Source organism: Callorhinus ursinus, unplaced genomic scaffold, assembly GCF_003265705.2.
Source record: "Callorhinus ursinus isolate GAN/ISIS: 27379988/994484 unplaced genomic scaffold, GSC_fseal_2.0 scaffold53, whole genome shotgun sequence".
In the NCBI taxonomy this organism is placed as follows: Eukaryota; Metazoa; Chordata; class Mammalia; order Carnivora; family Otariidae; genus Callorhinus; species Callorhinus ursinus.
The window spans coordinates 6,351,580-6,360,846 of record NW_027397115.1 but is presented as its reverse complement, the minus strand read 5'-3'; the positions used below and the strand labels follow the sequence as shown (position 1 = coordinate 6,360,846).

At 43.5% G+C, this 9,267-nt stretch overlaps 1 non-coding gene across 1 annotated transcript; it reads right to left on the bottom strand.

Annotated features, from left to right (window-relative positions):
* Positions 1 to 1,470: 1,470 nt before the first annotated feature.
* TRNAR-CCU (transfer RNA arginine (anticodon CCU)) lies at positions 1,471 to 1,543 on the bottom strand. The gene has a single exon. It is a non-coding gene; the product is annotated as a tRNA-Arg (tRNA).
* Between the last annotated feature and the right edge of the window lie 7,724 nt (positions 1,544 to 9,267).

Genomic DNA, 9,267 nt, shown 5'->3' with positions numbered 1-9,267 from the left:
GTGAAAACAGGCTGTCTCAAGGTGCAGCAAGGGGAATGCAAGGTGGGGGAGAAGATTCAGAGCCAACAGGACAGGTGCATCTGTCAGCAAATGTGGCCTGTCCATGACTTAATGAAAGGCATGTGGCATCAGGAGAAGATGCTCTTGCAGGGCCTGAATGTGAGCCCTGGGGCAGGGGGTCGCATCTAGTCTTGGTTCCCATAGTAATCACTGAATGCTCACTTGGTCCCAAGTGTTTCCCATGTATAGTCTCACTGTACTCAATGTACTATTGTTATCCCCATTTTCTAGATGAGAAAAATGAGGTTTATAGGGGTTCAAGAATTTTTCCAAAATCACAGGAGAGATGAATGGAACTCAGGCAGATCCCCCTCCAAGTCCAGGCTCGTTACTGCTCTTGCTAGTACAGCCTCGAGTCAGTTTCATGCCCATTTTGTAAATGGAGAAAATAAGGCTTGGAGAAGAACAGTGACTTCTCTGGGATTTGAACCTGGATTTGAGCCCTTGTCTTTCTGGTGGAGAAGCCCATGTTCTGGTCATTGTCCTAGGACAGTAGCTATGGCCCCAGATCCACTTGACAGGGTATCTCTCTCTCTGGGATATCTCTCTCTAAATTACCTCTCTGGAAAGAGGTGGTGGGAACTGGTCTGGATTGGTTGGGTTTGAGAAGGAGAGGGGCACACATAGACCTTGTTGGATAGATCCAGCAAGATGTAAAGTCTGCCTGGATATGGACAAGGAGGCATATAGGAAAGGGGAAGTTTGGCCAGTGAGCACCTTGTATCATGGAAATAATATTTTGCAGAGGTGAGGGAGACGAGTGGAATGGTTGGGAGAATTAAAGCAATTTTATTAGTATTGTTATTCACCATAAATAATTTCAAGCAGGCATTTGCCTCCCCAGAACCAGCTAGTAACTTCTGGGCAGCTGTCCCTTTTCTAGTGACAGGTCATACACAGTATTTCAAGTCCGAGGGCATAATATTTGATCACAAACCCTGACCTCTAGTCTTGAAGACATATGCTCTGAATTTTAAAAGCCTTCTTCCGGAAATATTTAAAGCTAACCATTTCATTAAATGAGTCCCAGATATCCAGACAGTGTGACTGGGATAATATGGAATTATTTATGAAGATGACTTGTTCTGAGAAGATTATTGTGCTAAAGAGATGGAAATCCCACCTTTTCTCCCCATTCACTCACTGTGATTAGAGCCGATATATTTCAGATGTAGTGGAGAGGGATAAAAGGTAAAGTGGCTTTGGGGCCACAGCTACCCCACGATCCACCCAAATTGGGTGATGGGGCTTTGGTTGTTTTTACGTGGGATCCAGCTTTTGCTCAGGCAGCAGAACATTCTCATCTCATGATGCATTTTTGGATTTAAACTGACTCAATTCATCTTGCATAACTCAGATCTCTTTTTTGGGGGGCTGCTTAATTCTTTTTTTTTTTTCTTTTAATCTCTCTACCTAACGTGGGGCTCAAATTCATGACCTCGAGATCAGGAGTCTCATGCTCTACCAACTGAGCCAGCCAGGCGCCCTTGGGCTGCTTAATTCTTATCATTTATTTGGATGGAATTTTTAAGCATGTAAGCTTAAATAATGCTCACATGGATCAGGATAGAATCCATTTTGTTTTCCAAACCAAGAACTCTCTTTAATCTTACCTTGAAACTGAAAGGTTTGATCAATAGTGCTTTACACTGATGTTGGAATTAAATATTCACATATACACTTACTGGCTTCCCAGGCCTTAGAAGATCTGGCCCCTAGCTACCACTCCAGCTTCATCTCCTCTTTCTCTCTTGTCTCTGGGTTCCAGCCACATGACCTTCTTTCTCTTTCTTTAAAAGTGAAAAATTCTTTCTGCGTATTCTACTTTTGGGGGCTGGAATACTCTTTCTTCCTGCCTCAACCTGATCTGTCCCAAATCATCTTTTCAGAGACAGGTTAATATTACCTCCTCCAGGAAGCCCTCCCTGATATCTTCCTCTTCCCCAAAGCTGGATCATTTTCTCCTGTTATAAATGATCATTGCACTAGTTTCTTCTCTTCTATAGAACTTACATCAATTAAAATCAAGTATGGGTATTTGTGTTATTATTTATGAATATTTATTTTCCTAATGGGCTACAAACTCCCTATGAGCAAGTTATCCATGGTATTGTCGGGCCTATAACAGTGATTGGCACACTTATAGTTGCTCCGTTATGATTTGGGAATGTTACAGAAAGGCAACTAAAGGTCTTCCGAACCCAAACTCTGAATTCTGATACTTAATTCTGAAGCTTACATAAAATTTCCACATTATTTTATGCAAGCATATCTTCTATCATTTTTCTCAATCTTAAAAAAATGAGTTTAATCAAATGATCTGAAACCTATTGAGATTCTCCTCTATTGCATAAAATCTGTTCATTAAAGGCATAATATGCCATTAAAATCAGAAAAAATTAATTATGGCAACATTACCCAAAGTGTGCTTTGTGGAGCACTAGTTTTGTTGGATATTAGCGGAAAGAGAGTCACATGATCAAGGGCAATTGGGAAATTAACAAAAAAAAAGTGAAATTTTGTTTGTTTTAGTGACGGACTTCTGGTGCCTTAAATATGCTAATGTGCATTCTTATAGCTGAAGAGGAGGGTTTAAAGGGAAGTGTTTTCTCAACATGCTTGACCACAGAGAATCACCTGGTCACAGACTGTCTCTTGTAAATGGTGATGCGCATAAGAAGAGGCAGGTCAATATTTCATGTTTCTACCTACTTTAGGAGAAGGAACTGCATTGATCTTTTGGAGAAACTCTGCTTCCCCCACAAACCAAATTTTAGGAACGGTGCTCCCTTCCTTGCATTGACAAGCAACTCCCAATTAAGCACCAGCTCTGTTTTTTTTTTTTATTATGTTAATCACCATACATTACATCATTAGTTTTTGATGTAGTGCTCCATGATTCATTGTTTGCATATAACACCCAAGCACCAGCTCTGTTTTATGGTTTGAACATCAATAACTCTCATTAGAACGGAGGCCTGGAGTTCCCATTGTCACATTCCACATCAGGCTCTCACTGGGAGTGGGGAAGGGCAGCGAGCTTAGGGATATTTAAGAAGCGAAATTAGGGTTTCAAATGACACTATTGATGGGGGAATAGAAGCAAGGAGAAGCAATATTCCTATCTGGGAAAATAATCAGGCTCTGAAATATAGCCTCAAAAATGGACAATCGAGAAAAACTTGCAGGAGTTAGCTTCTAGCAGGAGACAAATAATGCAGATCAAGTTGAGAGCTTATGTTAGCATGGGTTCTGATAAAAAAACAAATGACTTCAAAATAGTTCATGCCTGAAACCCACAAGAATATGGGCTCTGCCCATATGTACTTGTTAACCCCCTTGTGGATAATATTTTTGTTATATTTAATGACTGTAGGGTGTCACTCATGAATTTGATGGTAAACAGGGTAGTTTTGTAGCCCTGGGTAGTTTTAATCATCTAAGCAGAAAGGGGGGACATTTAGGGTACAAAAACGACATGAATTTTATAATAAAAAGAGCAGAAGAGTTTGGTGGATGGGGTTTAAGTAACTCTGTAAAATACAGAGTTAAACAGATTACCATATGTTCCCTTCAGGAGCATTTGAAAAATGAAGACCAAATGTGTTTTATAGAACGATGTTCTTCATAATGCAGATAGCCACTGATTTGAAGCTGCAGCTAAAATAAATATGATACCTTTTGGGTGCTATTCCCAGACACTAGTGACCTATCAATTTCCCTATCTCAGGGAGAGAGAACCAGAGGATGACATCTCCCTCCCAGAAGAGTGGTTGATATATGTTAAGTGGCTACATCTCTGCTTCTGATTATTAATTGTGGCTAATATAGAGCAAGCAGATGTCCCCAGACTATGCAGATGCTCCTTGGAACAGGGAGGTCTTTGGGCATCGTGGAAAGAAGCTCCAGAGCTGGGTCTCTGGCTCCACTGGTATACCTTGAGGCCAAACATGCTTAAGCTTCAGAGATGCTCACATTTCAGGCCCTGGGAGGGGTCCTTCTAATATGTTGTCATGGTGCTATGTATCTATAACATCTGTGCAAGTAAAATGTTTGAGGTGCAGTTGGTTAAGAGGCTGTTTTTTTCCTCTCAAACCAACCCCCCCCCCCCCGACCATACTTACCTTTGAGTGGAGTGGCATCACAGTGACCATTGGCATTTTAAGGTCTGGTTATAGGAAATTTGATTGGAGGACAGACTTGTTTGGGGTTTGATATGATATCTTTATGTGCTTCTCTGTCACCTCATTTATATCATCAAGGTCTTGCTAGTATCCTGGTTTGGAATGACTTCTAGAAACAGTCTTACACCCGCTGTGTCAGTGCACCCGATGCTGTGGTGGGAAGGTGCAAGGTCAATGGCAGCCCCGTGATGTGAATATATCCTAAGGTGTCTGCACACCCAATGGTCAGTAGAAGAGAAACGTGGTTATGAATGTAAGGAGCCACAAGCTAGTCTGTGGAAAATTCTTCTGAGCATCAGATACGTACACTAGTCAGTAGAGGATCTGATTCTCGTCAACAGTCCAGTTGGAAGTTCTGTTCTCTTGGGAGTATGTATACTCAGTCAGCAGACACAATTATAAATGCACCCTACGTTATTTTTTCTTTTTTCATGGATATTAAAAAGAGAACTATCATAATGCCACTGTTTAAATTTCTTGCTAATAGGACACAGAACACCAGCATAGATGAGATACCATAAAACTCAGAATACACATAAAATAAGGACATCGGTGACAAATTATAACTGGGAGTTGTTAATTCAAAGAGTGTTTCAGGTTTGTCATTACAGGAAAAACCTGGAATTTCCCTGAAATCCTACAGCTCATGTAGGAAAGCAACTTGATGGAGGCTTCCCCAACATTGATAACTATCCTAAAAATGTATATGACTTTGCCTCTAATGAGTTATAAAACTCACATAAACATTTATAAACCACCAATAATAGAAAAAGTTCTGATCAACCATGCTGGGGAAGGACTAAGTTATTTTTCTATTTTCTCTATAGAAAGATATTTTATAAAATCTCAGTCATGACAAGATAATCAAAGAGTGTGATGCAAAACATGTAGGAAAAATATTTTAGAGATGTCAGGCGGTTAATAAAAGATGGAGTTACTTTTCTAGATTTTGCAGTGTTAGCTTTTTAAAGTTTGTCATTTGGCTCCATTATTTTCTCATCCCAAATAAATATTCATTTTCTTATCTAATTTTGTATCGGCAATCTGGATTTCTTTTTTAAAGGAGAATCCAAACTGAGTAAGTTTTACGATCAACAGAGCCTAAACTACCCTGCATAGCCATGTGACACGAATCAGCCCCGTTGGCCTCAGTTTCTTCACTTGTAAAATGGTCAGTAATAACACCAGCAGAGTGGTTGTGAAGAGATCATCAAAAGGCGAAGGCACAGGGAGGGGCTTACATAACAAAATTCATGAACCCAGAGTCTGCAAAAACTGGGAACAAGACCTAAGGTGCCAGGTCCCCCCATGGCCTCATCCAGTTGCTCAACACCAAGGTAGGATTTGCTGTGACATCTGCGTGGTTCTCCCGGTGTTAGCCCACCGCAGGGCACACGGGATCATCTCCAGGGTCTTAGAGAGTTGTATTAGCGGAGCTGGGGCGGGAATTCCCGGGTAGTTGTCTGCAACTTCTCTCTTCTTTCCTCGTGGCCCCACCTTGCATTTTTCTGAGAAACAGAAGGTGGGACTGAGGCAGGTGTTACCCTCCTGCTGCTTCTGTGGTTTCTTCTGGAAAGCGTAGTCATGGAGGATTGAGGTTTGCATGGCAGTATTAAGAGCAGCCCCAGGATGCAGATGCTGGCTGTGTGGGGGTCAAGAGGCGGACTGCAGAGCCTCTGTGTTATTGCTGGGGCCAGTATGGCAGGCGTGGCTCCGGAGCCGGCCATCGTGGAAGCAGCTCCTTCACCCTGAGTCAGGAAGTGGGTTTGAAGCCAATCGTTCCAGTGGCGGCTTCCCAGTTCTCCCTATTCCTGATGTTTGTGAGTTGGTTCTGCAGTGCAAACCCAGAAGTCATTCCTAGAAGGTGCCCCTCCACTCTGCCAACACTTGTTAAGTGCTTCCATGCATGAATATTTTGTGTGCTCAAAGCTGGACTGATACGGGACGACACACAGAGAGTTCTAGTGAGGTTCGCAGAGCTTTCCCCTACCATGGTGAAAAGTGGAGAGGATCAGAAAGTTATTTTCATCCAAATACGGCCCCGAAGTGCCAGGGGGTTCCTGATGGGGCCTTGCATTTTGTGGTGAGGAGGTAATTTTAACTCTCATGATCAAGACTGACTAAGGACATATCATTGCTTATCCATATAGATAAGTAACAATGACTGGTGGGTGATCAGAAACCCAATCTCTGGAATTTAAGTCTCAACCTCAAGGAAAGGGAGGAGGCGAGACCCTGAATCAATTAAGTTTCTATCACCTGGAGAAAAAAGTCTTGACAATGAAATGAAGTTTAGAGATAGAAAGATAAATTTTGCACTCCTGAGTATAGACACTGCCATCAACCATCTGGAGGATCAAAGCTGCCATATGTCAAGTATTAACACATGCCAGTTACCATGCTTTGCCTGCCTTAAATTTGAACATTCCGCTTGCTCCTCACAGAGACCTGGTGAGGTGGGGCTACTTTCATTTCCATTTAACACCTTCGGAAGGGAGCCGTAATGCAGGTAGGTTACCTGATGACCCGCAGCTAATAAGGGACCTAGTCAGAATTCCGACTTAGGCTTTGCATCAAGAGCAATAGGGAGAACATTTCAGGGGGAAGAGAAGTATAAGAAAAAGATTTGGAAAGGGGAGGGGGGTCGGTTGATTCTTGAATGGTCATGGCCAATATGATCCTAGTGCACGGGGAAGGATGCTGAACTCCCTAAGAGAACCCTTAAGTGAGAAGACACACATTTTTTTTTTTTTTTTTTTTGAATGAGCATGGCCTCAGGTGCCCTCTGCCCCTAGTTGCCGGGGTCATGATGGCTGTTGTGCGGGTCCCTTTGTTCCTATCTGTTTCCATGTCAGTACTCCGAAGAATCCAGAGTGAGCAGGACTGTCCAGGAGCAAATGGGTCCTCGTCGCATCCACCTGTTTCCTTGGGCATCAGAGCTCAGAGAGCTACCCTTCAAATGGCAGTGGAGAAAAATGGGGCATTTTCCCCTTTCAGGAGCCACAAGCAGATGCAGTTGGGAGAGCTTTGCCTCCCAGTGGGTGTCTAGAGTGGCTACTGCACCACGGTGGCTGTAGAGGCAAGAAACAGAACAAAGGCGAGGCCCCTCGAAGTATCCTTCCTACGTCTGGGTCATGCCCAGGAAAGGCCCTGGGCTCAGCTGTCACTTCCTCTCTTTCTTGTGCCCCCTCAGCCTGTGTTTCACTCACCGTCCCACACGTTTGCTCATTTTTTTTGCTCCTTTTTGCCTTCTCTGCCGGAGTGTGCGCAGTGCTGCATATAACACCCCGGGCTCTACCTGGATTTGAATCCCAGATCAAACACTCACTGGTGATAACAGCCTTGGATGAAGATCGTCCCTTTCCACCATACCCTCACCTGTAAAACGGGATGGTTTTTTACTTGCAGAGCTATTATGAAGATTCCATGAGTTTAATACAGGTCAAGTGCTTAAAACACCACCTGGAGCATAGTAAAACTCATGGAATCTTACGGGTTTTTTTCTCCTTCGTTTTCAAACTACGTGTTCCCAACCCTCACACCTATATACCAATTTCATGACTTTTGCCATATCCAGCACCTTCTATAATAGTACTGTGTTTGCTTAATTTTTTTTAACTTAAATTGTCCGAAGTCATAATATCAATGATATAAAGGAATTAATGTGCAGGTTAATTTTTTTCCTAACGTCTTTTTGTTTGTTCCATAGCTGCTAAAATTTAAAAGTTAGTTTACATATTCTGAAAAATTATCTTGTGTACCACCCATAGGGTGGGCACTACACTTTAGGAAATACTTGCGTGAATAATTTTTTTTTTTCACATTGACTTCTTTTATGAACTCACTGATTTACTAATTCCCCTAGTTATCCATCCAATTACTCACTGAGTCATTCATGACCGGAATTGTTTACAATAGCCATTTACCATGTACCTTGTATGCTCAGGCCCTATGCTGGACAAGGAAGGGAGGCAGATACCTCCCAGTCCTTGCCCTGGGGAGCTGGCCATCCAACGGGGGAGGGAGCCAGCCATGCAAACAAGCAATCGCAGCATAATATTGCAAGCCCCTAAGAGAGGTGTGCTGTGCGGGAGAAGTGATGGGGGCCTGGGGGAGTCAAGGCTCCTGCAGCCAGATGATTCTCTGAGGACACAGACTCAGCCTCCTTGCTCCTGCCAAAACAACGGTGGTCATGATGCAATAGTTTCTGGTTGTTGTCAAGTGGTGTGAATGTCAGCGAGGAAGGGCTTCGGCGAGGGGTTAGACAACAGAGAAAATGCAGATGGAAAGGATTCTGGCTAAAAAATGGAGATATTTCAGCCAGTCTTTCCTCCCTCCCTCCCTCCCTCCTTTCATCCCTCCTTCCCTTCCTTCCTTCCTTCCTTCCACACGTATTTGTTGAGCACCTACTATGCGCTCAAGTTTGAGAACATAGTCTCTGCCATCATGGAGTTGAAAAGCTCCTGTGGGGGCCAGATGTTATGATACAATCATACAGAAAAAAATTTACTTATAACTGCGACAGTTGCCAGGGAGAACATGGATAGGGTTATGAGAGCATCTAGAAAACTCAAGGTAGAATAGAGAGTTAAAGGTGTCAACCTGGAGAAAGTGAAATGCAAGGGCAGGAAGATCCATGGAACGAGGAGGAACCGGCCGAGGCATGGGTTTGCGGGTGGTAGAGTGGGACAAGCTGTGTTACCGGCAGAGGCACCTCAGCACGCCGGAGGGCTGGGGATGGAATGAGATCCACGGCTTTGAGAAAGGCAGAGACCTCCTCTTTGCTGGATGTTAGTGAAAGACTTGGCAGGAGGGAAGCAGGAGGTGAGGCTGGAGGGGTACAGGCTGTTCAAGATCACCTGGGATGTTGTAGGCAATGCATTGCCCATCTCTAGCCTCACTGTAAGGAGAAAAAGTGCGAAGCTTCTCGGCAGGGCAACTCCCAACTCGATTTACATTGGGCAACTCACTCCCAGCTGCAGTGTGGAGAATGCACGGCCAGGGCACGCACTTGGGCTGTGTC